The sequence below is a fragment of the Tenrec ecaudatus genome, chromosome 17 (assembly GCF_050624435.1).
Source record: "Tenrec ecaudatus isolate mTenEca1 chromosome 17, mTenEca1.hap1, whole genome shotgun sequence".
NCBI lineage: Eukaryota > Metazoa > Chordata > Mammalia > Afrosoricida > Tenrecidae > Tenrec > Tenrec ecaudatus.
The window spans coordinates 13246987-13274622 of record NC_134546.1 but is presented as its reverse complement, the minus strand read 5'-3'; the positions used below and the strand labels follow the sequence as shown (position 1 = coordinate 13274622).

Sequence of the window (27636 nt, the reverse complement as noted above, 5' to 3'; positions counted from 1 at the left end):
TTAGTGAAAACACCACGGCTCTCAATTAGGCAGCTGGGTGACTTATAAATATATATTTATGTTTGAAGCCTAAGTGGCCATCGGCTTCCCTACTGTTTTACTTAGCTAACAAAACAACTCTATCAAAGTAAGTATTATTCCAAAACTCAACTCTCTGTGCAGCATGCTCCCATGTGTTCTATCAGTCTGGCTCTCTGATGAACTACATCGTTTCTTATAAACTGTCCATGGGCCATAAATTTCCAAGCATAAAGGCTATTACTGTGCTGGGCAAATCTGCTGAGAATTTGAGCCTTTCCGACTCCATTTTACCTGGTTGGAAATGAGCCTGGGGAGGAAAGTCCAGCTGCAAACGCCTGCTCTTGTCCTTTTTCACTGTCTCGCTCCCTTTTTGATCTGTGGGAATTAGTTAAGTTGTACACGTTGGAACAAGGCTTATTCTGACTACTTTAAGCAGCTTCTGCATCAAATTAGCATTGCTTTTTCTTACAAGTGCTACCTATCGGGGGAAAGTGAAATAAAATGTGGGAGGGTTTTCTGGTTAAAATCTGGGCAGTGTGGTTTAGAAAACTCGGCAGAGGGTTTTTACTTTTTTATATGTGAGCTCATTCTAAGTAATCATGGAAGGTGAGTCTCAGGGGAATACCTGAACACCCCAGTGATTGGTTAAATCCAGTTTGTATTAATACAAGTAAGGCTACATAAGACTGTATAATAATCAAAAACTACAAAGCTGCTACCGAATCTCTAGTTTAAAATGGACACTACAGAGCCTCATACTTTCGTACGAAGGTACTTTATGGTTCATGAGGAGTCCATCACAGAAATCTCATCCCATCTTCTTGAATCGGTGTGAAGAGTTAAGAGGGAGAAATAGGCCACTGGCATGCATTCCGTTGACTCCTGAGTTGTTCTCTCTCTCTCTCTCTCTCTCTCTCTCTCTCTCTCTCTCTCTCTCTCTCTCTCTCTCTCTTCCTGTCTGTCTTTTGGTTGGTTGGTTGGTTTTGCCAACTCCTCTCCAATGCCTTTTAGTTTTACTTAACAGTTAAAATGATGTTATTAATAGGAACTAGCCCAATGCAGTATTACCTGGAGAGCAAGGAATTTTTATAAGGGGAATTGTCTAAGGCAACATCATTTACAACCATCAACATCAAAGCAGATGGGGTGGGAAGCAAATTAACCCATCCCAGGATTTTTAAGGCACATAGGGAGGACTCCCCAAGGGAAAAATGAAATGGAAGGAAGGTCTGGCAGGAAGATCTGGTTCTGCTGATGTCCGATAAAACGTTTGAAGGGGTTCTTCCTTGGGTTAAAGCAGCGGCCTCACCTTGCCGGTCTCCAGCCTGGAACCTGTCCTTCCACCTTCACACTGCTCCCCTCACAGCTCCTTAGTCAACAGTTAGTCTCTTTGCCAGATGAGTTACAGTGGTTTTGTTCAAGCCTCAGCCTCTGCAATACAAGGAGATGATAGTTGCTTGTGGTAGATACTTAAGGCAAAGGAGGCTAGTCAATTCTAGGCAATGAAGAGAGGCTTTGTTTTCTTAATCACGCTTACATCATTGAAACCTGTTTTTGTTTTTTGGTTTTCTCAGGCAGTTGTAATCCTAATGTGAAAACAGCTCTCAAGAAAACTGCCCTATGAAGGATTTGGGGAAGAAGAGAGCACAAAATGAAATAATAAATATCTCAGCATCTCAGCATTAGGGCTAAATATTCCTTTCAATAACGTTCGACTTCCTAATTTATGGTTGCACTTAAAACAGCATGACAGTTCCGTTTTCATGTTTCATTCCTTAAAAGATATCATTTATTGTACAATAATATGTTCTCCACAATTAGGATTTAGCAGTGCTATATCCCCCCCACCCCTGAATGTTATTATCTTTGCTATTTATATACAAGCTTTCACTAAAATTCCCATTCCAGGGAAATATTCAAAATTAATAATATGGTTCATTATCCAGCACACTGTGACATGATTTGTAAAATCCTGATATAAAGATCCCAGGTGATCAGAATAAGATATAAGACTCACACAGGAAGTTATTGTTCATCGTTTATTCTGGAATCCATTCGTTTAATGTGTTTATTATGTTGTGCAGGATGAAGTTACTCTCTCCTGCAAGTTTCCTTTCAAAAAGCTCATAAAACCTCACTGTGAATATTTCACTGAAGAGTAGTAACACTGCGTCAGATACTTACATGGCATAATGCTGTAACACTGCATTTTGACATCTGTCCAGACAGATGTTTGAAACTTAAGTTCTTCAAGATTTGTTTTTTAAGTTTTTGAGAGAAAGATCTGGGAGTCATTTTTTATATCAAAGCTACTTTTTTTACAATTTAACTGTCAACGATTTAATTAATTCAGAGAGAGAGAGAGAGAGAAGCTAGTGATAGTTACAGGCTTCCCAAGAAGAATGTGGTCACGCTGAAAAGAAGGGGAAAATCCACAAGTAACTTTTCTTACTGACTTACAGACATCAATCACTTTGTCTATGTAGTTTTCATGTTTTCATGCAATACCGTTGCTTCTTTTGATTTTGTTTTAATCAGCATAGCAAGGAAGATGATCCTGAAGGGGAGTCACTAACCTTCAAAGCATCAGTAGCCTGTGTTTGGTTAGGACAATATTCACAAAGTAACCCTGGGTTATCTTTTTCTTATGTGGTAATGTAGCTGCTAAATATGAATGGGATCTATTTCTTTTTAATTAAAAGTAGTTGCATGGTGGCATGATTTTTAATGACTTCAGTGTCTTCAGATTTCTACAATTTAGATTCATGTTGAAACTTGTACACCACCACATGCTGATTGCTATATTCATTAGTGTATAAATCATGGTTTAGTGATACTCCTTCCAACCAAGTTGGTTTGCTTGTGAAGTGCTTGCTGGTTCATGTATTTATTATGGAGGTTTGTCAGTCGGTGCAGTTAACTAAATCAGTAACCGATAAAAGATCTAAGCCTATAGATCTCTCGGCCGATTTATTACTAAGAAGCGTTTGGGGCTTCTTAATGAACACTCATGAAAACATGTTGTAATGGTTACTTCAGAAACCTTATTTCCATATTGTATGTGAAGTTTAAAGGCGATTCCCTAGTTTCAACAAAAATAGAGAAGGGCATACATTATTCTCTTGAGTTTTATTATCGGAATATCTGTCCATAGAAGATACTTAACTTGATTTGCTTTGGAATCAATATGCAGTTTGCTATTTCTGTCATTCCACATGGCTTAGTCTGCTATTCCTTAAAAATTGAAGTATTCTCACTTAACCCCTTCCTCTTCGAGACTTTCATCAAATTTAAGTGGATTCACTCTGCAAAGTTTTGGCCTTACAACCTTCTCACTTGATAAAAGGAAAAGGAAAATTTAAATGGACTTGGAGTTTTTAGAGACAAACAAGTTCAGCTCAAACAAACAAAAACCCCAATATTTTTATTTTTATTTTATGGGGGGCTCTTACAGCTCTTATCACAATCCATGTAGATATCCATTTTGTCAAACACAGGTTTGCACGTCATTATTTTTTCAAAACATTTTCTTTCTACTTGAACCCCTGGCATCAGCTCCTCCTTTTGCCCCCTTGCTCCCCACCCTCTCTCCCTCCCCCATGGCCCCCTAAGATTCTATAAATTATTCTTTTTTTCATGTTTTACACTGATTGCTGTCCCATTTCACCCACCCTTCTGCTGTCCACCCCCCTGGGAATGAGGGCCACACGGTGATCATTGTGATTGGTTTCCCCCACCCTTCCCTCCTGTGCCCCCTTATTGGTCCTGAGGAGTTTATCTGTTCTGGATTCCCTGTGGTTTGAGCTCTTATCTTTACCATTGGTAAGATAGAGTTGGAGTCATGATAGTGGGGGGAGGAAGCATTAAAGAACGAGAGGAAGGTTGTATGTTTCGTCAGTGCTATACTTCACCCTGGCCGACTCTTCCCTTCTTTGTGGCCTTTCTGACAGGTGGTGTCCAATTGACTACTGATGGGCTTTGGTTCTCCACTGTGCCCTTCACTGTCATTCCCAATGATATGCTTTCTGTTTATTTTGTTTTAGGTCTTTGATGCCTGATACCTGATCCCATCGACACCTCATGATTACAAAGGCTTCTTTCATGTGTGCTTCTTCCATGTGGGCTTTATTGCTTTTCCACTAGATGGCCACTTGTTTATCTTCAAGCCTTAAGACTCCAGATGCTATATTTTAATAGCCAGGCACCATCAGCTTTCTTCACCACATTTGCTTATGCACCCATTTTATCTTCAGCAATAGACACTGATTAGGTCTATCTTCTTTTAGGTTGCTTATTCTTCCCTTGTCCCTGGGTTTGTTGGCACCTTCCTCCTTTTCCTCCATCTCTCCCTGCTCCTCCCCCCCCTCCCAGAATAGTCAGTCCCATTGTTCTCTCCTCTGGATTATTCATCCTGCCTATTTTGTCCAGATAGACATTCATAGACAAACAATAATGTGGGCAAAAAACAAAGCTGAGCAAAGCATAACTGAAAAAGAAGACAAAACATAAATTAACAACAGCTAATACAATTAAATAAATAAAGAGAAAAAGAAAATCCAATAGCAAAAACTGGAAAGCCCTCAAACGGTTCCAAGTCTGTCTATTGACCTTTATGAGTGTTTTCCAGTTGACTCCACTGGGGTGATGCACCCTGGTCCCACAGTCCACCTCTGGCATTACTTGGGACTTCTTTGCTTTGCTCCCCTTGCTGCTCCGCTGTACACCCTGAGTGCTCACCACTGTGCGGTGGGGTCAGATCAGGCACATCTCCTGCACCCTGTCCCCAGTGCTGTCCTCCTTAGCACTATGTGTCATTGAGGGACATGTTGCCCTGTCTTGTGATGGGGAGGCCCTGTGATCCCCTCTGTGCCTTCGTTGCTCTGAGCCGGGATATTGTCCTCAGGGCTTGGTGGGCCCAGTGTGTTCCACTCTCTCCTTCCCTCTTCATTTGCTCCTATTCGGACATATCCCCCTTCTTGAGCTGAAGCTTCAATGCTGTCCTCTGAAGTGTATTCCTCTGGTGTGGGGTTTGGGGGGTGCTCACGTAGTTGGGATTGGGAGCCAACCACAACCCCAATCTTATTATTTGACAAATCTTTTCCACCATAGTCCAACATTTTGTGATGTATTAAAAATCCTAGCCTCTACACTAGCGGTTACATAGTCTGTGTAATGAGGAGCTGATACCAAGGGCTCAAGTAGAAAGAAAACATTTTGAGAATGATGATGGCAACAAATGTACAAATGTGCTTGACACAACGGATGGATGTATGGATTCTGATAAGAGTTGTGTGAGCCCGCAGTAAAATGATTTAAAAACAAACAAAAAACTGCTGGCCTAGGACTTGGGGAACCATCTCAGCATGAGTCCCAGAGTACCCCTTTGTCAGGTCAAACAAGAGAGACTTTCTTCACTTTTGGACTGTCTTAGAATAAATTCACTGGGAGATCTTACCCCAGGCACCCTACAACCATGGTCTTGCCCATTCAGACTTCTTTTTGTTCCCTAAAACTCAAGGAACATGTCAATGTAAGGAACGTTCCTCTCCAAGTCTCCTCTAGATGGCAAAACCACTGCTTTGAGTTGGTATAAAGACAAGACCATAGTATTCTTCAGGAAAGGGATAGAGAAAGGGGGACCGTGCCTTCAGAAATAATTTAGACCTATGGAGTTGGAGAATATGCCAAGAAACAATCACTTCACATTTTGATCCCTTTATTTAATAAAAATTCCTGTGATTTTATTGGCAAGATCTTTTATACTCATACTCATACACAGCTGAATATTTGGGACACTTATGCACTCTGAGGGAGAAAGATGAGGCTTTCTACTACCAGCAAGAGTTGCAGGCTCAGAAACCCACAAGGGCAATCCTACCTTGTCTCATACAGTCGCTATGAGATGAATCGTCTCAGGGTACTACGTTTGGTTTTGGTTTTATGCTCTTCAATCTCTTTTCAAACTTAAAGTACGTGCATTTTGAAGGTAAAAATATTTGCATATTTTTAGTGTTTTCCTCTTCCTTACTGTTTAATTCAAAGATGGATGCATTGGAAGAAAATTAGGATCTTGCTTCTTTAAAGCCATTTCTTTTTTCCCCAAAAAATATCGTACTTACCAGATATCCTACTATTCCATAGTTCAATCAAGTTCACACCAAAGTTCACATCAAGCAGTATTGTACAATTGCTGCTACCATCTGTTTCAAAGTATTTTCTTTCTTCGTGAACTCCTTGATTTCAGCTCCCCTCGACGCCCCCCCCCCACCACCACCACCCAGGAGCCCTCATTCTACTTGTTGTCTCTATAGGTTCATCAGTCCTGGGTTTCAGATACCAAAATTTTCCCAGAAAAACACATAACAAATATTCAGAAGGGCTACCCAGGATGACAAAATGCACTGGAATAAGCCCTAATATGAAAGGGGAAAAATAACACAAGGAATATAGCACTAAATCTGTCTCAGAAAAGTATATATATCGCATAGACCAAGACTCAAAATGTGCTACAAGTCAGATTTTTCCCCTCCCCATTCTTATTTTATCATCATTTACAAAACTGACACCGGATTGTTTGTCTCCTGTGCAACATTCATTTCTTTTATACACATTAATCCAAGGCTAATCCCAGCAACGTGGAGGTTAAAGATGGTCCACAAGTCTGACTTTTCCAAAATGCGATGCCATTCCACTATCCCTGTTATCAACCCCCACGCCACCCCTTAGGCTATTGTGCCATGCTCCAGGACTCTGCGGTTCACTGTCAGCTCTCACAGAAGCCAGTAAGGAAGGGCTTCTGGAGACAGGCAAGTCTCATATTCAGAGTTCAAGTCTCTGTCTGGAAGATCCTCTTCACACCAAGCCAGCACTGTTTAGTCATACAGGTGTAGAAATTGGTGAATCAATTCTGATGATAAGCTGCCAGCCCAAGTTCCGAAATACTGGATGTCGGGTAGGGGAAAGGCAGACACAGGATCCAGGAGAGGAGAATGAACTTCATCAAAGCTACTCTGTGCAGTTGTGGAGATGTGAAATGTCTCAGGGTGAAAGAAAGTCTTGCTTGCTGAGCTAAGTAACGGAGATACTAGATCTACCCTCAAAGAATGAACAAGTGCATTGTCATCATGGGGAGAATATTCTTTGGTGAATTTTCCTGATCTTTCTATCCCCAGTTCAGTTTTCCATTTTCTCAAACCTTCTTCATAATGGGCCCCTGTGACTGTTGTAGGTCCTTGGAGAAAAACTATCACGATATTACGTTTTGCTTTTTTTTTCTTTAAGCACAATCATGAGACTGAGACGTGTGTATCACTGAGAGAACTGGCCTGAAGCCATCCACTGATCAAAGAGCCATATCTAAATACATTTTGTTCAGAATAAACCCATCTAACAACTGGAACCCTCGTAGTGAAACTTTACTTACACTCGTATTTCCATTCTAGCTTAATATCGCGGATGTTAAACATGGTCAACAAAATATTGAGCCAGTGAGCTCATGGCTTTACAAAGTCTCTCAGGACATCGACCACAGCCACAGGACTCGAGGCACATTTTTGGAAACGGTAATTAAAATTCAATCTTGGTCGCATGTATTAGAAAAAAATAATGGCATCTAAAAAATAGAGATCAGAAGAGAGGGAAGGGGGATGAATAATGATGGCAATGAGGAAGGCATGAAGAAAGAGGAGGAGAGAGGAAATAAGGAAGTTTCCTTCTCGTGTGAAAACAGATTTAGGCAACACAGGGCCAGTAGTGTGACTAATTGACCCAAGCGCTCTTCTTTCTGCTCTACCACCACCACCCCCCCGCCCCATAGGTTCAAGATTAAATGTCACCTTGTGGTTCCGGGGAGTTGTTAGAAGTGCACTCTCACATCCTAGTTGTGGCTCAGACAAAGGAGGGCAAAGGTACTTTCTCTCTGCTGATTCAGCTCCTTTTAACAAGGCAGGCAACCCAGAGCTCCGGGAACATGCAGGATAGTGTTCAGTCTTTGCATAGAAAGTAAGCATAGTTTCACCTTCCCTGTCTTTTCTCCTGTATTCGTAATTGTGAGGCAATTGAATATTTCCATTCTGCCCATAAGGCTTTCCGAGGCTAATTTCTCTGAAGTGGACAGCTTATTCCTCCTTTCTACTCTGTTCCTAATCTGGAAGCACTGCTGCAACGTGTTCAAGCCCTGGTAATGCTGCTGGCATTTGGAATACCGGTGCCACAGCGTGGAGCAGTACACAAGCCACCTCAGTGGGACAAATTGGCATCACTTCGTATGTGTGTGAAAGCTGAACATTGAATAAGGAAGACTGAAAAGGATTCAAGCATTTAAATTATGGTGCTGACAAAGGATACTTAATGTATTGCGGGCTGCCAAAAGAACAAACAGATCTGTCTTGGGAGGATGGCTAGAATGCTCCTTAGAAGGCAAGGAGGGCAAGACGTCATCTCACATACTTCGGACACATCGTCAGGAGAGACCAATCGTGGAGGAGGACATCACTCTTGGTCAATTAGAGAGGCAGCAAAAGAGAGAAAGATCTTAGACAAGATCGATGGGCACAGTTGCTGTCTTGATGGACTCGAACATAAGAACAGTTGAAGGGTTGGCATCGAACTGATGGATCAGTCTTCTCTTCTGTGGTACGTAAGGTCCCGATGAGTCGGCGCCGACTGACGGTACCAAACAACAACTGCGTTAGGAGGAGGCTTCAAAAAGTAAATGGGGGAAATATGGAATTAAAAGACTGGGATTTTCCCATGAACTTTTGAAGCCCCTTTGCATGTCCGTATCTTGCACGGATTTTTAATGTTCCCTTGACACATCTTAGGACTCTCAACGGCACCACTTCACCAATAGCCTGCGAACATATGAGTCGCCACTCCAAATTTCAGAGAAGTACATGTGGTCAGTTACAGGAAGCAGGAAAGCAACATAGTAATTAAGCACTCTGACTTTGGAGCAAACCCAACATACCGCTGATATCCCTTGGGGTGGGTCCTTAAGCACTCTAGGCCTCCCTTTCTCATCTATAAAGTAGGGGTGCCAACTGCTCTCTCACAACTGCTGAGGTCTGAGCTTGGCCAGGTGGTGATGACAACATTGCCAGAATGAAGGGTGGGAGAAGAGGGAGGTCCCACGTGCTGGAAGTCTCCTCAGTGCCAGCCACTCGGTTAAAGCTTGGTCGAGATAGCTCTCTTGTTCCTGGCAGTAGACCTGTGCAATGCTAACCCTTTTTCAGAAACGAGGCAACAAATGTTTGGAATGGTCAAAGAACTCACACAAAGAAAATCTCATTCACTCCCTGCCCTGAGTCGATTCCAACTTGTGCCCCTACAGGACATAGTGAAGCTGCCCCTTGGGGTTTCCAGGGTTGTGCCTCTTTATGGAGAGGACAGACCCACCTTCTTCCTCAGAGCAACACGTGGGTTTGAACTGCTGCCCTTGTGCTCAGCAGCCCAATGCCTAATCCTTTTACCAACAAGGTTCCCTTCATCCCAGGTTTGTTTTTCCAAAGGCTCTGTTCTTTCCACTAATTCGTCCTGGAGAATCTGGCATGCCAGTTTTTAATTCAAGCCCCTGATATGCCAAAGAGGCAGAGGCAAATTTCAGACTCGGGCTACAATAATTACTGTGAAGAACTGAAGGGACCTCAAAAGAGTGTTCTCAGCCTTTGGTAAGAACACTCAACAAAAATGGTTTTTGAAAAAAAGAACATATTTCTTTAAATATGGGGCTTATCATCCAAATTATTTTTTAATGTCAAAAAGGCTCAATCATAATTAAATTTGAGGGGGGAAATCTTCTAATGTTGTCTTTAACAAATGTTAATGTAAACATTATTTTATTGTGCTCCAAAACTAAAATTTCATATCGTGATTATCATTGAAATACTACACATGGATCTGAAACAGTTAAGTAAAATGAACATTACTTTTTTAATGGTAACGCTCATGCAAGAAACATGTGTATTTATAGATCTTCTGGTAATTCTTTGCATTAATTCCTTGACCTTCAACTGACCGGAGAAGGTCAACAATTGCTGTAATGTTCCTGAGTGGTACATTTTCACCTCCAACCTAGCTGAAAAGAATATAAAGGCTCCGGCAGTCAGAAAGCACCTCAGTAGGTATACAGCCGAGATGACCCCAAAACGCAAGTTAATCCCTCCAAGGTCAGTTGTAATTTATGTTCAATTAACTGGCTCAAGAAACCTGTTTCAGACAGAAGCCAGAAATTAGGAAACCCGTTGCCTGACTTTTTAGTGGGGAACACATTTTGGGATGACCGTCATCACAGTAAGATGCTGTCACCCAGCTTTTTCTCTAACAGTACAATTAAATGTGCTGGACACATTGGAGGAGTGTATGGATTGTGGGAAGAGATGTAAGAGCCCCAATAAAAGTATTTAAAAAACAGTCCCCTCAAAACTTGTGAACCAAGGGGGGCAAGGTCAAGGAGTCCAGGAAGGAAAAGAATGTTCGGAAACCGATTGTGGGGGCGACTGTCCGGCACTGCTCGGTGCGACTGAACTGTGGAGTGATGTGGTGTATGTATTAACTCCCAATTAACAAGGCAAAATCAAAACCTTCTGAACCCCCCATGCTGATCGCCCCAAAGACATGGCAAAAACCCAGATGATCCAGGTGGCATGCTTATTGTTTCTGAGGTTACTAGGCACGGTGCGAGAAAGCAGGAGAACCAACCTCAGGTTCTGTTTCAACATGGAAGGTATGGATTTAAGCCTATGAGCTGGGCATTGCGTCTCTAAGTGCAAGGGTTGCAGTTCAAACCCATCAGCTGCTCCAAGGGAAAAAGATGCTCCTGTAAAGATTTATAGCCTCAGAAATTCTAGGTACAGTTGCTGTACATCAGAATCAACTCAACAGCAGTGGGGTGTTAGATGTTGTTGAGTGGGTTAAAGGGCTCCCACTGACCAAGCTGAGCAATGTAGCATTAAAATGCAATTGCACCCCATAACGTAAATTAGAATCCTTTAGTCCATATAGATATAAATGGCGGTTCTCATTGAGACACCTCTGAAGTATGTACAAGGAAAATTGTGCTCCATAGAATTCTCTTTTCCTCCCCATTTCGTTCTTTGCCCCCATAATTCTCAATAACCTCCCTGTGATTGTATATTGCATTCATGTCACCAAAACTAACCTATTTCTAGCCTCTACTCCGTGATCTACCCTCTCTTGCCCTTCTACCCATTAAGAATATTTCTGTATGAAAAACTGTACTTTTCACAAAAGTAAAGTACTTTTGTACATTTCTCCTTTTGTGATTGACTAATGTCACTTAGCGTAATGGCCTCCAGGTTCATGCATTTTAGGAGGGGTTTCAAAGATTTCTCAACATTCTTTAATGCCGTACAGTATTTCATTGACTGCTTGTAGCAAAGTTTGCTTTTCCAGTCTTCCCCTGATGGATACTTAGTTTGCTGCCCCCCCCCCATTGTGAATAGTTCTCCGATGAGCGTGGGTGGGCATGGCTGTTTCTAGGACCTACGAGCTGGGATACATACCTCATAGTAGGATTGCTGGGTCATGTGGTATTCATATTTCAATATCATTTTCATATTGGTTGTACCATTTTGCAGTCTTGCTAGCAGTATATGAGGGTCCCAGTCTCACCAGCATGTGTTGTTTAGGTTTGTTTTTAAACAGTTCTATTGGCATATAATTCACAAATAATACAATTCAATTGTCCAATCTTACATACAAACATTTTTTAAATCATTTTATTGGGGGCTCAGACAAACATTTTCTCTGTTCTTATACTCATTGTTATTAGCTCCCCATTTTCACCCCAACCTCCCTAGCCATGCCTCCAAGAAATCATTAATTACAATTATTGCTGGAGGGCAATGGTATGTCATTATTGTGTTCGTTTGCAAATCTTAAATGAGTAATGATTGCAAGCATTTCTTCAGATATTTGTTGACCACCTGAATTCCTTCTTTGGTAAATTATCTGTTCATGTTGAGATAGTTAAGATTTATTGTGCCAATCTGGCCGATAAACACATGTGGGGTTAATTGAAGGGCAAAGAGATAATTGGCTCGGTGAGCCTCACCTTTCTAGTTCTCAGGTCTCTTGCTTTCTGATGATCGGATCAGGGTACAGCTGCCGTAGCCAGTTCCCTGCTTCAGCTGGCAAGGCTCACTTCCTGCAAGACATCCCTGAGGAGAAGCCACATGGACCTACCCCAATGCAGCCCTGGGTGCTGAAGCAGCCATGTGGAGACCCCTGCCAGAGCTGAGATGCTTCTACGCTCACTGATTCAGCTTTCCTCCTGCAGTCGGCATCACTGTGGGTGTTTTGTGAGATGGAGGAGGACTTTGTAGATTGGTGTCAGACATATGGGCAAATGTTGGACTTGTGGGCTTGGACAGTACTGGGTTGGCATGATTTCTTGATGTGCACTTACCTTCTATATAAAACTCTCTCTTATACATATATGTTTCTGTGGATTTGTTTTTCTAGTGTACCCAGACCAGCACAATGTCTTCTGCTAGTTTTTTTTAATTAGATTATTTGTCTTTTTCTTGTTGTGATGTTGAAATATTCTATAAATTTTTGAGATTAGTCTCTTTTTTATTTTTAAAACTTTTTATTAGGGGCTCATACAACTTATCACAATCCACACATAAAGCACATCTGTACATTCATTGCCTTCATCGTTTTCAAAGCATTTGCTCTCCACTTAAGTCCTTTGCATCAGGTCCTCTGTTTTTCCCCTTCCTTCCCACTCCCCCTCCCTCATGAGCCCTTGATAATTTATAAATTATTATTTTATCATATTTTGCCCTGTCTGACGTCCCCCTTTTCTGTTATCCATCCCCCAGGGAGGAGGTCACATGTAGATCCTTGTAATTGGTTCCCTCTTTCCAACCCACTCTCCCTCTACCCTCCCAGTATCACCACTCACACCACTGGTGCTGAAGGGCTCATCCGCCCTGAATTCCCTGTGCCTCCAGCTCCTGTCTGCACCAGTGTACATCCTCTGCTCTATCCAGACTTGTAAGGTAGAATTTGGATCATGACAGTTGGGGGGAGTGGGGGGGTGGGGGAGAGCATTTAGGAACTAGAGGAAAGCTGTATTCTTAATCAGTGCTATATCACACCCTGACTGGAGATTAGTCTCTTGTCTGACATATGATTGTCAAAAATGTTTTCCCCCAAGTCCCAATTTTACTCCTCAGTGAACTCTTTCGGTGCATTTAACGCCTAGTTTTTAGTTGTTTGTTTTATTGGCTAACAGTTTTTGTAGCTACATTAAGGTGACCAGATTTTAACATTGGTAAAGTGGGACACCAGGACACCATTGATAAAACTCATATCCTGGCAAAATAGCCACATGGCAAGGGAAAACCGTATACCCTAGCTTGTCATGCATTCTTTCCAAAAATCGGAACTTTTTAAAAATGCCTCGGGACGTGGGAAACATTGTTAAAAATCAGGACTGTCCCACCAAAAGCGGGATGTCTGGTCACCTTAAGCTACATGCATGCAGGAGATAGACAGATTAGATAGACAGATAGATAGATAGATAGATAGATAGATAGATAGATAGATAGATAGATAGATAGATAGATAGATAGATGATGGATGGATAGATGGATGGATGATAGACGGGTGTCTTTGGGTATCAAGGTTATGCTCACTCCATAAAATGCATCCAGAAGGATTCCATCCATTCCTACACTGTGGAATAGTGTGAGCAGAATTAATGTCAGTACATCTTTGAACCTTTGGTAGAATTTATCGGTGAAGCTGTCTGGGCCTGCACTTTTTTTTTTTCTTGGGAGCTTTTAACAACCTGGTCAATTTTTACCTTTACAAAATCATTTTTACCTTGATATTCCATATTTGATTTCCAATTTTATATAACATTATGACCCAGCAGGAATCTTTGTGTTATTTTAGTATTTAAAAATTTGAGGTTTGCTTTGTCACCTAACATATGACCTATGTGAAAAAATGTCCCATGTGCACCAGAAAAGAATGTATAATGTGCTATTCTTGAATGGAATGTTTTGTATCTATCAATGTAGTCATGTTTGGGGAGTGTATTGTTAGTTTTTCTTTGTTTTTATCAACTTTCTAATTGTTCTGTCCTTCATCAAAAGTGAGGTATCAAACTCTCCTAATTATTATTTTATAGTTCTCTACTTATCCCTTCAATAATTACATTTTATGTATTCTGATGTTCTTTTATTAGGTGCATAGGTATTTATCATGGCTATGTCCTATTATTCAACTAACTCTAATTATTATGTAATGTCCTTCCTTGTCTCCTGTAAGATTTTGCTTTAATGTCTATTTTTTCAGAAATTAATATTGCCACTCTTGCTCTTTTATAGTTGCCATTAGTTTGATCCCTCCCCTCCCTTTTTTAATTTCTAGTCTGTTTTTGTCGTTGTGTCTAAGGTGTCTCTTATAGTGTGCTGATGGGGCTTGTTTTCTTAACCATAGGAGAAATATGAGGCTGTCTGTTCCTGAGAAGTCTTACAGTTTGGAAAGCCTAGGGAGCAGTTCTATGGGGTCCTATGGGGTTACTGTGAGTTTGAATTGACTCATGGCACTGGATAAAGTATATGATTACTAAAAAAATTGTTTTTAATTTAAAAGTATATGATTACTAAGATGAAATGTCTGATCCTGGATTAGATTCTGGATCAGGAAAAGTTATTAAAAAGAACATGATGAAATTTAAATATGAACGATAGATAATAGCACTGTACCTTGATTTTTCTATGATTATTCTATAGTTAAAATATTTTTGCTCTTAAATGAGCAACAGGAAGAGAGAATAAAATAAATGTATGTGTTATTGATGATATCTGTGTGAAGGATATACAGTATTCCTTGTGCCATCTTTCATAAATTTTCTGTAGTTTAAAACTTTACCAAAATAAAAATATTAATATTTTAAACCATATCTTAATGAAGCCAATATTAATTATAGATACATTCCAAAAAATTTAAATGAGATTATTTAATAGCTGGTATTTGCTTTACAACATTCCATCTCCTCAAAAAAGAGAGAGAGAAGTGTCAAGTGTGTGTATGTAGGGTGTGGGGCGGTGGTGGTGGTGAGAAGACATAGAACTAATGAACTATTGAGAATGGTAATTCCATTTTGCATTTGCTTGTTGGCAATGAACTTGTTTGTCATCAAGACTCCAAGTCCATTTTAGTTGTACTTTTCCTCTTTTTATTTTTAAGCCACACAAAGCATTATTAAGATTTAAGGGGTAAGGAATCTGGAGGCATTTGTTTGTTTGTTTTCTAAAGAAACATACTTTATATTTATGCAGTCCATCTCAAGAAATAAAAAAATATCCTATTAAATCCCCAATACATGTGATTTTGTGTTTTGCTCCCCAGTCTTCCCTCTCCCTGTATCCAACTCCATTCCTGGTCTCCTCACAGTCATCTTGGTCTTGTCTATTGTTTTGTAAGCCACATTTTTACTTCTTTATTTTTCCTTATAACAAAAGTGATATTAAAACAGTAAATTAAAAAATCATTTTATTGGGGGTTTGTACAACTTTTATCACAATCTATACATACATCCATTGTGTCAAGCACACTTGTACATTTGTTACCATCATCATTCTCAAAACATTTGCTTTTTACTTGAGCCCTTGGTATCAGCTCATTTTTCCCTCCCTCCCCATCCCCCTCTCCCTCATGAACCCTTGATAATTTATAAATTATTATTATTTTATATATCTTACACTGCCCAACGTCTCCCTTCACCCACTTTTCTGTTGTCCATCCCCCAGGGAGGAGGTGATATGTAGGTCCTTTATCCATCCCCCAGGGAGGAAGTTATATGTAGGTCCTTGTAATCAGTTCCCCTTTCTACCCCAACTTCCCTCCACCCTCCCAGTATGCCATTCTCACCACTGGTCCTGAAGGGATCATCTGTCATGGATTCTCTGTGTTTCCAGTTCCTATCTGTACCAGTGCACATCCTCTGGTCTAGCTAGATTTGTAAGGTAGAATTGGGATCATGATCGTGGGGTGGGGGAGGAAGCATTTAAGAACTAGAGAAAAGTTGTGTGCTTCATCAATGCTACACTGCACCTTGACTGGCTCATCTCCTCCCCATGACCCTACTGTAAGGGGATATCCAGTTGCCTACATATGAGCCTTTGGTCCCCAATCTGCACTTCCTCTCATTCACAATGATATGATATTTTGTTCTTTGATGTCTGATACCTGATCCCTTTGACACTTCATGATCACACAGGCAGGTGTGCTTCTTCCATGTGGGCTTTGTTGCTTCTCAGCTAGATGGCTGTTTGTTTACCTTCAAGCCTTTGAGACCCCAAACGCTATATCTCTCAATACCCGGGCACCATCAGCCTTCTTCACCATACTTGCTTATGCACCCAATTGTCTTCAGCGATCATGACAGGAAGGTGAGCATCATGGAATGTCAGTTTAATAGAACAATGTGTTCTTGTATTGAGGGAATGCTTGAGTGGAGGCCTAACGTCCATCTGCTACCTTAATAGTAAACCTATAAATATATGCACATAGATCTATTTCCCTATCATCATATATAAATATATTTACATGTGTACAAGCCTGTATTTAGGCCTCTATAAATGCCCTTTGTCTCCCAGCTCTTTCCTCTATTTCCTTTTACTTTCCTCGTCTCACTATCATGCTCAGCTTTTATTTGGGTTTCAGTAATTCCTCTCAGTTACATTGTGCTTGATAAATCCCTACCAGCCTTTCCACACCCTCCTTGCAACTGGTTTTGAATCACTTGTTCCCTTGTCTCTTGGTTGGTTTATACCACTTCCTTTCCCCCACCACTCCCTCTTCCATGTACCCCCGGAACCATCAGTCCCATTGTTTTCTTCTCCCTGTTGTTTATCCAGCCTATCTTATCAGTCACACAGCCCACACTGTGTCTCCAGTCTTGTCCCATGTAGGGCCATGGGTTAGTTTGGGATGTCCCGCCTAATAGTGGGGCCGCCATATGGCCCTTTCAGTGCATTGGCTGCTCTGAGTGGGGCTATTGTCCTCAGGGCTTGGTGGGCCAGGCTGTGCTCCACTCCCTTCCTTCCCCTTCATTTGCTTCCACTTCAGTCTGGGTATGGTAGGTGGGTTCCTTTCCCCCGCCAGAAGGTCTAGTGTTGCTCTCAGTGGCACACACTTCCAGGGTGGGGGTCAGGCCTATAGTCCAGTCTTTTCATGGATTCCTCCACATGTTACATTGCCCTCCAGGTTTGGCGCTTCATGATGGGGTGTGTATGCACATTCCAATTCTGTGGAGACACAACCAATATTCTCCCTCTGGGTGGGTATGTGCCCTGTTGTCATCTCAGTTCCTGGACATTCTCCCTCCTCCTTCCCCTTCTTTATGTTGGACTCACATGTACCTCCCTGGGTGTGGTCTGACCTCCCCACCCCCACCCCCCACTACCTATGCTTCCACCCTTGTATTGTGAGATCAGTGTCTATTCTGCTAGTCCAAAACAGTAATTGTTTAAGTTGATGATGGAGGTCTATAAAACCAGTCTCTGTGTTTTGTAAGTGCTTGTTAGCTTTCCATAATAGAGAGACCTGTCACTCAATTATTGGTCATCTTCCAACCTCAGTGATATCAATTGGCAATCCCACTGTGCTGCCATCCACCCACTGGGTTGTGCACACTTCGGACATTTGTGGTTGAGGACCTAGACGGTTGCTACCATTGTCCAAGCTCTACTTTGGGCTCAGAGGGAATCATTTGACACGTGATGAGTACTCACATGTGTCCCAACACAGAAAATGAAACCGTACCTGCTGGAGTTCTCCTGTGCAGTTGACTAATACTTATGGATGGAGGTTAATGTGCATTTTTCTTCTTTTCAGAATAATATTTTTGTAGAACGACTATAATGAAATTCTCCAGTACTGGACTCATTCTCAGAGAGCTTGCTATAGGGAAGGAGGAATTCTCATTTCACTTCGAGATGACATATTCCTCCTTGCCGGATGTCATTTGACAGTGAGATCTGGAAGATATCTACCTACGGTAGCATTTATATCTTCAACTGGCTGAAAATAAATAAAATGAAAATACGTCTTAAAGAAATGCTTAGCAGAATGCTTCCTACCATGCTTAGTAGGAAAAATAAGCATTATCTAATATAAATTTTAAGGAACCTTGGTGGTGGTGTTTGGTAAATATTAAGCTGCTAAACTAGAAGTTGACAGTTGGAACCCACCCACTGCTTAATGGGAGAAAATTGAGGTTATCTACTTCTGTAAAGATTTTCAGCCTCATCAACAATTTACAGGGTCACAGTGCATTGCAATCAACTCGATGGCAGAGGTTTTTTGGTGTTGTTTGGGGGTAAATTTTTAGAACAAATTCTAGTTCCAAAGGACACTCCTTGAAACGGTGTGGAATCAGGAAATGGTGAACCAGGCCTTTCTGAGAATCCCAATCAAGGGAGAGATCTTTGGGTTTACTATGAAGTTCATTCCCAGTGGGAGCCCAGATAGCATTTCTTCTAGAACGGGAGGGGGTGTAAGTTAGCAAGTCAAACCATTTCATGACAACTGCATTCATTCTAGGGATGTGGTTTTAATGCACATGCCACATCTTTCTTACAAAGCTCAGCATAAACAAACAACAACAAAACACTTCCTCTGAGTTGATCCCTTCTCAAAGCGGTACTAGGTACTATTGACACTGAATATTCAATTCGACTCCCACAAAACACTGGTCAGATAGGCTTGCAAGAGGGTCATCCCAATTTTACAGGTAAATAAATGGGTGTGCACTATGATTCAATGACTTAATCAAAGTAAGTGGGAGAGTCAGAATTAGATCTTGAACTTTCCTCATTCCCAGCCTGCCCTGTTATTCCCAGCTACAATGACTAGGCAAAGTCACCCGAGACAAACATTGAAAGAATCTACCAATACTCATCACCGGTTCAGGGCATTACCTGTCACGGTCTCTAAAGCAGAGGGTACAAATCAGCATCGATTCTCCAAAAGCAGCAGCTACAAATGTGTTCACAAAACCATGTTGTGTGTGTGTGTGTGTGTGTGTGTGTGTGTGTGTGTGTGTGTGTGAGAGAGAGAGAGAGAGAGAGAGAGTGAGTGAGACTTTCCGCACACAACCTGGTGCTCTGGAGACAGCTCTCATCATGTGCCTAGGAGGATTTTAGAAAAGCATTTTTAATTAAAAGTGCCAAACATGAGAATCACCCTGAGATAGCCCAAACAGAGAATTAACCAGATAGGATGACTGGCCCAAATTTCATAGTCATCAAAGGGGTAAAAGGATTCACTTCACCTCTGTGCTCACACACAGGTTTCATTCCTCTGCAGATGAGGAGCCACCACTCCCAGACTCCATGACTCAAACGTCATGAAAAACGCACCAGTGTCGTCTGAAACATATTTTTAGAATGACTCCGATTATAACAATTGCAGAGTTGGATGCCCTATGATGTAAATGAGCTTCATCAACGTCGAGCAGAGGAGGAAAGGAACATCTCGCCTCCCTTGGGAAGCCCTACAAACGCTTTTGATATTTGATAAATAAAGTTGAGGCAAGCTTTGTGTTTTCTCAGCAGCCACCTCCTGGGTCTATTTTGATATTTCAACGAATACAGCGGCACTCACCATTTGTTAGAAGCAAATTCTGAAGCCCCAGTGCCTGCAGCTTGGACCCCTAGAGGGTTCTGAACCAAACGGCATAGGATCGAATCAGACCTGAATACCTTCCCCAGCCGGAGTTTCAGATTTTCACCATACTCAGAGTTTGGTTCCCTTTGTGTGTGTGACTAGTGGCTGATACCACAAGTTTAGCGGTATTGGTTTGTTCTAAGTTGAGGGCAAAGGTGAGAGGAAAATATTAAACTCTTGGAAGTGATCCTTTTTTCAGGAGCTCCAGGAAGAAAAAGGCAAGACTCTAGGTTATTATTTGGGTCTCCTTGTTGAAGTGCATTCGCCTTGCACACTGTTACTGTGGTGGCAGCTACCTAGTTAGCTTTTCCTTTCTTGTTTACGTAACTGCCAACAGGGCTATATAATGCCTGGGACTGGACCTTAGGGATGACCACCAGGGTATACAAAGGTGTAACTTAACAAATGCCATAGGCGAAATCTCCCCAGGACTTGTCTGAGGCAGAGCATGTGGACAGAGCCTGCAGCTAAAGGCAGAGTCTTGATGCTGGACTGAGGAGGGCCTGGCTTCTTACCGGAAAACCTTGCTTCATGATGACAATCTCGAAGGGAGAAGGCACATTACGAAGGCATGTCTGCATGTCAGGTGTGCCTCGCGATGTTGCTTTGATTATGCCATTGCCAACTATACAAACATGAGGAGCGATGTTGTACAATATCGGCAGCAAGATCATGCCCTTAGCCGGAGTCTCAGTTTCTACCAGCCTTGCCCCCGTGCTTCATTCTGTTTCCCAGAATGACACCTCTGATCGATGCATTCTGTGAGTCATAACAACACCCATCTGGGTGAGTCAACGCACCCTCTCTGGGATAAAGCACTCAAAATGTTTGCGTGTTGCCAAAGGCAACCACACACATGCACACACGATGCTACCCTCGGGTCTCAATTCCATCTAAGGCCTTGATGTTGGCCAGCCAGGTTTGCCTTTCTCCTTTCCCATTCACCACGGTGAGGTGACGGCGAACATATCCCCTCCCCTCGAGCCCTCTCCTATTCTGCTACCCTTAGGATGATCAACTTCCTGGTTTCGTCCAGGGCAGAGGAGGTTCCTGGAATGTGGAATTTTCAATACTAAAACTTGGTCAGCTTCCACCCTTGTACTCATCATCAAATGACACCGATGCTCCTATCTCAAAAAAAAAGCACATTAAGGCTGGCAGGCATAAACTGCCCTAACTTGCCCCTCCACTATCCTCCATCAGAACCCATATCTGTACCCATCTGTACCCATCACTGGCTTTCAATCTTGGAGACCAAGATTTCCTACTCTGGATGACAGTCCAGTTTTTTGGCTCAACACACTTTAACATCCCTCTCTCCTGCAATTCCACATTGCTTTCCTCTTCATTATACAAATATATTTAAATAGCTGCATATACCCTTTCCTCTACCCTGTCCTAGTCCTTGGCCTACTTTCACCATAAACAGTTTATTTTGTTTTATGTTAAAATTTAAATATTTATGTGTTTGTTATTTTTTTCCACCATAAACCTAATTGAATGAGGTCCTAGATAATCTCATCTACATCATTGGTTCCAACCAAATGTTTGCCTCCAGCCCAGAACTCACCCCCAAAGGTAAAGCCATGTCTTCACCTTTCTTAAGAGCGACTATATCCTGGTTTCCCACCCAAAGCAAACAAGCAAACTCATTATCATTGAGTTGATTCTGATCTATAGTGATTCTATAAGACAGAGAACTGCCCCTGTGGATTTCTGAGACTACAATCTTTACTCAAATAGAAAGCTTAATCTTTCTCCGGGAGAGCTAGGAGCTGTGGCTTGAAGTGCTGATCTTGAAGTTAGCAGCCTAACTTGTAATATACTACTCTACTAGGTGCCTGCTTCAAACTCAAAATGACCAAAACAAAGTCATTTTTCTTTCCAATCTGCTCATTTTTCTAAGGTTGCCATGGAAGTGAATGGAACCGAAACCATACCACAGCTCTCAGTTTCTCTCCACACCTTACTCCTCCATCCAGCCCCGGTCCCCAGCTCCTAGAGATGTCCTCTTACTCAGCACTCGGACCTTGCCATCCCCATGATTCAAGTACCATTATCACACCAGGCTCCTCACCAGCTTCCCATGGCACCTGTGCAGATTGTGTTAGACTGGGTTGTCTAGAGAAACAAAACCAGTGACACTGATATATGTTTGCGAAAGAACTCTATATCAAGAAGAAATCCCAAGCCAACTCAAGTCCATAGGTTCAATGCTTGCCAGAGCCGCCCCCTTCAGACACAGCTATAGGGTGATGACACAGAAAAAAAAGTCACTGACCAGTGGGTGCAGAGTCTTGTGGATCCAGGTCTGTGGGAACATGGCAGGGGGCTGCCAACCCTAGATGCAGCCTCAGAGTCTCAGTAAACATAGAGGGTGAAGGGCAAGAGAGAAGCGTTGTCTCTCTTATAAAAAGACCACAGCCCTAAGGAGGCACCACCAGATTGGCAGGTTAAACTCCACCCCTACCTCCACACAGGTACCATAAAGTTGGCATAAAATGTAACCACCACATGAACAATGGGTAAACATGATCGTGGGGCAGGAGAAAAGAAAAAAGAAAAGGAGGAACTAAGAAGGAAAATATATAGATATATAGATAGCTATGCATATATGTAAATCCAGGTGCATTTGTTTACATGTATGTAAATGCAACAAGAAAGCAGATGGACTTTGGACCTCTACTTAAATCTTACCTAAGTACAGGAATGGTTTGTTCTAATAATGTGCCATTGTATGATACTTGCCTTTCCCACAGAACCCGTAAGACAAAATGGGTGCATAAGCAAATGTAGTGAAAAAAGCTGATGGTGCCTGGCTCTTAAGAGATAAGGTGTCTGGGTCTTAAAGTCTTGTAGTTAAATATGTGGCCATCTAGCAGGGAAGCAACAAAGCCCACAGGGAAGAAGCACAGCAGCCTGTGAGGTGTCAACAGGAATAGGTATCAGAAGTTCAAAAATAAGCAACCAAATCACTGTGAAGGAATGTGGATGTAGTGAAAACCCACATGTAAGACATGGTCACAAGGAAGGGATGATGAATCCAGGGTGTGGTATAGCACTGATGAACCATATAACTATCCTCTAGTTCTTTAATATTTTCTCCCATTACCACTGGTTTTTATTTGTTTTACCTCATTAATCATGTTAGATTTGCATTATGTTCATTTTTATAATTAAGATCATTCCATACATGAAAGCCAAGATAGATAACATTTCAAAAACAGTAACAGGAGTAATGGTTCCCTGAGGGTACCGGAAGAGATGGTGGGAAGGGGAACTGATAGGATTGATGACTATCATAACCCCATTTGAAGGGAGCAAATAACAGAATTATATGAGAATGGATATATTGGATGGTGTAAAAAAAGGCAATGAATAAATACAGGTTGGGGGGCGGGCTTAGGATGTGGGAGGGAGGGGAGCCGATATCCAGGAATTCAAGAAGAAAGAAAATGTTTTGAAGCAGATTGTGGTAGCAATTGTACCGTGGTGTTTGATGTGATTGAACTATAAAATGTTATGATATCTGTAAGAGCTCCCAATAAAATGATTTTTTATACAATGCAACCACCATTGTTTTTATGGACTGATACTTTCTTTTCTTCATCTGTTTCCTGCCTCCATGAGCCCAAGAGGAAAGACACAGTCAAAAATTAATCTCAGCACCACCAGATTAATTAGCAATGTCTAGTATATAGTAGGTACTTGAGATATTAAAATACACAATTTTTTCAATTTCAATTAGAATTAGAATACAATCTTATATGGAAATGTACAAAAGCTGAAGGCCTAGTTCAGGCTAGAATCTTAATGAATTTAAATGAAAACCAGCTAAAGTGTGGGTTTCTTTCAAGACAGAGCAGATGAATGGAAGGTGCTCTAGTACACGGGGTCCTGTTGCTTTTTTCCATCTTTTGGATCACAATCAAATCAATGGTGTTAAAGTCACCTTTTATTTCACTGAAGCAGCCTAATCAATAAAGGTATTAATTGCTCTCAGCAAATGCTTTAAAACAATAAACACCAGGATTCCACTACTGATGGTCAGGCAGGGAAAATCCAAAGCAATCTTAGAATTCTAAGAGACCCTTAGAACTTGGAGGATGAGATATTACTACCTTGGAATTTCACCCTTTCCTGGGGAAAAAAATCTGGAACGCTTTGAAAGCAGGATTTTATTGTAACCTTCAATATCATCAAATGCAAATTGTTGCCACACTCTGCAATGCAAAAAGCATATACAGAGCAAGAATGTCTTAGTGCCCTTCAGAGTTTAAGAACAAGAGCCACGTAGTTCAATTGCATGGCTTCCTAGGGACAGAGTCGGGATTCCTCATCTGCGTGCCTGGAAAGATGGTCACTGACTTCGTCCCTCTTCTCCTACTGCCCGAGTCTTTGCATTCGTTAACCTTCTTCCACTTGGGCATATTTTTAATAGAGAAGCACAGCTTGATTGGGACTATATTGCTCTGGACATCTTGAATCCAGTGTACCGTAAAATCCTTAGCTCTTAATCATACATACAAAAACAATTATACTATCTCTTGATATGTCGACATTTCTACCTCAAGAAAAATCAGAAAGCAGAATAACCTCTTTAAGGCTGCAAGAGGATGTTCAGAATGAATTCGTTTCTCCTTAATCATAACAGCAAATATCATATCATAAAATTTGCCTTGAGTTGCTTTCCTGCTCTGGTAAGAATCATGGTGGTGGCTGGCTTGGCAAGGTATGACCAGCGTGTTGTGTGAAATACTGCAGGTGCCAGTGTTAACAAAGTCACCATTGTCTCTCTGGACTAAAGTCAGTTTAAACAGCTAAGTGTCCTAAAGTGAATCCAAGTGTGTCTCCTGTCCGAAAGGTCAATTAGCGCAGGGTGTTAGACAATTGGAATTGAATGACTCCAGGGCACTTTAGTTTTTGCTTTTAATAAAACAATGCTGGTCAATTAGAATAAAGAAAATGTACCACTGCAAATATTGAGCCAGACAACGTGATCCAGTGACAATGCTAATTTGACACAAAACAATACTGATTGAATCATGCAGAGCATTTTGTATACGATTTACAGAAAACTCTAGACTTTTGCTTTAGAGTAATTTTATTTGAAACATGTAGTTATAGTTCAAGTATTTGTGCTGAGATCCCAGGCCTTCTAATGATAGCCCTTCTATTTTTTTTTGCTACTCCACACACATTTTAATTTTTCTAAACAACTACCAGAAAATTTGGTTTAATACAAATAAGATAGCGCCGTCATTATTTACTTGGATTTTTCACATTGGTCTTTTTTCAAAAGATGTTTCCTAGGCTGAAAATTCTAATATTAAAAAAAATCTGCTAATTTAGAAAATTTTCATATGACAATGAAATAGCCTTTTTCTTTAAAATATCATTTTGATATAAAATATTAAAATAGTACTCTGTTACATAAATTAAATGCCTACTACATCCTTTACTAAAATGTATCAAATAATTCACCTTTTGAAAACAACTTTTCTTTAGTGAATATTGTTTCATCTCAAGCAAACCTCATTCTTTAAATATGAATTTTAAATTAAAACAAAACAGTATTTTATATTAGTTCAACTCCTACATATGTTTGAACTTAATGTATTTCAAAGGATCTTTGAAAAATACTCTATTTTAATCTATGTGTGAATAAGTATCTTTTAGTCTGTGGGTGAAGAAGTACATTTTCCAGGGCAAAATTGCGGAAACTCACGCACTCCGCATTTCTTGGCATCAATACTTGTTGCCTAGACACCAAAAGATGGCTTGTCAATACTTCAAGTATTTGTTTAAGGATTTTAGTTGTCAGTGTTGAATTCTTAAAAAGCACTAAATATCTACTTTCCTACCTGAGCTACTGAAACAGAGTCAGTTTTTTAAGAAATAACTTTTAAAACTTAACTTGCTACTTTAAAAATGTTTTCATCTTTGGAAGTGATTACATGTTCATTTTCCTTTCAGCATTAATTATACATAATGACGTCCACTTATCGCACCCCCTAAAAGAAAACGATATTTGTTTACATTTTCAGATGATTTTAAAAATAAAAATAAGTTTCATTATTACGAAGGCTGGGTTTGTTTGTTTGTTTTTCATTATTAAAATCATGGTATTTTTTTAAGACTCGTCTACAATTCCAAGTAGAAAGTTTTAGCTTGAATCAGACTGTTACATAAAGTCCTCCAGTAATAGCTTAATTAGTTATAAACTCTGGAAACAATTAGTTTATCATCCTTTGAAGGGAGGAAGGCAACTTGCCAGGCGGAGAACAAAATGCTTGTCACTTTTTCATGTAATGAGCTTAGTTTCTTTTTTGTTATTTTAGATTATTTTGAAAAGGAATACCCTTTAATGTTCAAAAGATTAAAAGTTGAATCGTTCACTTCATAAATGGCCTCCGCAGTAACACTTAATAAAGCACCGAAAGAAATATCGAAGGCTTGGGAGATTATAATTTATGTGCTTATGGAAATCATTGAAACAGATATTCCGGTTCAAAGATAAAGTTGTGCTTGAGTGACACCAATATTGTAAAAGATCGACGAGGACTGCGCTCGCTTTCAGACCCATCATACCATGCCTCACACAGACCACAGAATTACAGCGACGGCCTCTCTCGCCCCTCTCCCCTCCGGATCGCCCCCTCCCCTGCCACTCTTCCCTGCCTCTAGGTCTAAGCCTACCGCCCTCACCCAAACACCTTTCTCCCTCACTCTCCCGCACAGCCTACTCGTCTCTCCTGCTCCTTCGGTCTCTCTGTTTCACAGTGCACTCTCAGGTGTTGATTTGCTGGGTGTTTCGGTTTGGGGGTCCCCGCCCCCCCACTCCCACCCCCGCTTGACCAAGCAAGCACTCATTCGAGGGAGCTGGGGATCTAAGCGGTCATGGCGAGGCTGAAATACTGTATGTCTGAATGCTACCCCAAAATGAGGAAGAAAAAATACATATCGACGGAAGATGCTGACTCCGTCCGCTGACTGTTTCGGAATCCGCGGAGGTGCCCAAGAGCGCAGGTGGGGGAGCTAAGGTGCCCTGGTCAAAGGACATCCCGGCGCCTAGTAATGCAGCCATTGGGTCCGGTGGAGCTAACACCTGAGCCCGCCCTCTCCCGTCTGACTTCAGTGGTCAACGCCAAGGTCATCTTCAATCCCAACATCTGTCTACAGGGACGCTGATCGGGCTCTGGGGGTGAGAAACTGAGGGCCCAGAGAGATGGGTCGCAAGAAACCCGAAAGGCTCCCTTTTGGGCGTATCCGGGTGCCCGGGCCAGATCTGGGAGCCTCTCAACTTTGGAGCCTATTTTGTGTAGTTCAAACTCACAGGAACACACTTACTACCCAGCCCGCCTCCCCCCCCCTACCGTAAATCATAATGACAACGCGCCCTTCTTTGACCCGGCAGGGGCACCTTTAAGCAGTCCCAGCGTATCAAGCTACATTGAGCAATCCTCCCCACCCCTCCCCAGGGCGATCTGTCAGAGAAGAGGGCGTTGGGACGCGACACACGTTCCTGCTTTTCGGGGGGGGGGGGGGACGCTCTCTGATCCCAAAGAGAGGGAGAGCGCCTGAGAGGAGAGGGAGAAGAAAAGAATCGCCTCGCAGCCCCTGCGGAAATTCATATTCCCTGTAGGTTCCTCGCTCACCTGAAATAAATCCTGTGGGCCTACCCACACATACCCAGGAGCACTTATTTATTTGCATGTCGTGCTTATAATATGGTAGAAAGTAAGACGAATCTTTGAGGAGGGGAAGAGATGAGACTCACCTTTCAGGCTCGCGCTCTTAAATAAAAAAGAATTGACCGGCTGGGCGCCTAAGAATTTATCTTGAGTTTGTGGTCATTATCTCTATTATATAGCCCCGGCAATAAATACATCGGGTAGTTAC

At 41.6% G+C, this 27636-nt stretch overlaps 1 long non-coding RNA gene across 1 annotated transcript in view; it reads right to left on the bottom strand.

Moving 5' to 3' along the window:
* Positions 1-307: 307 nt before the first annotated feature.
* The window catches only part of LOC142431077 (uncharacterized), a 34590-nt gene continuing 7261 nt past the window's right edge, over positions 308-27636 (bottom strand). Inside the window, exons 2-3 of the long non-coding RNA XR_012780678.1 lie at positions 1331-1452; positions 308-396 (exon numbers count right to left, since the gene is read on the bottom strand). This is a non-coding gene — a long non-coding RNA (uncharacterized LOC142431077). The remainder of the gene's footprint in view (positions 397-1330; positions 1453-27636) is intronic.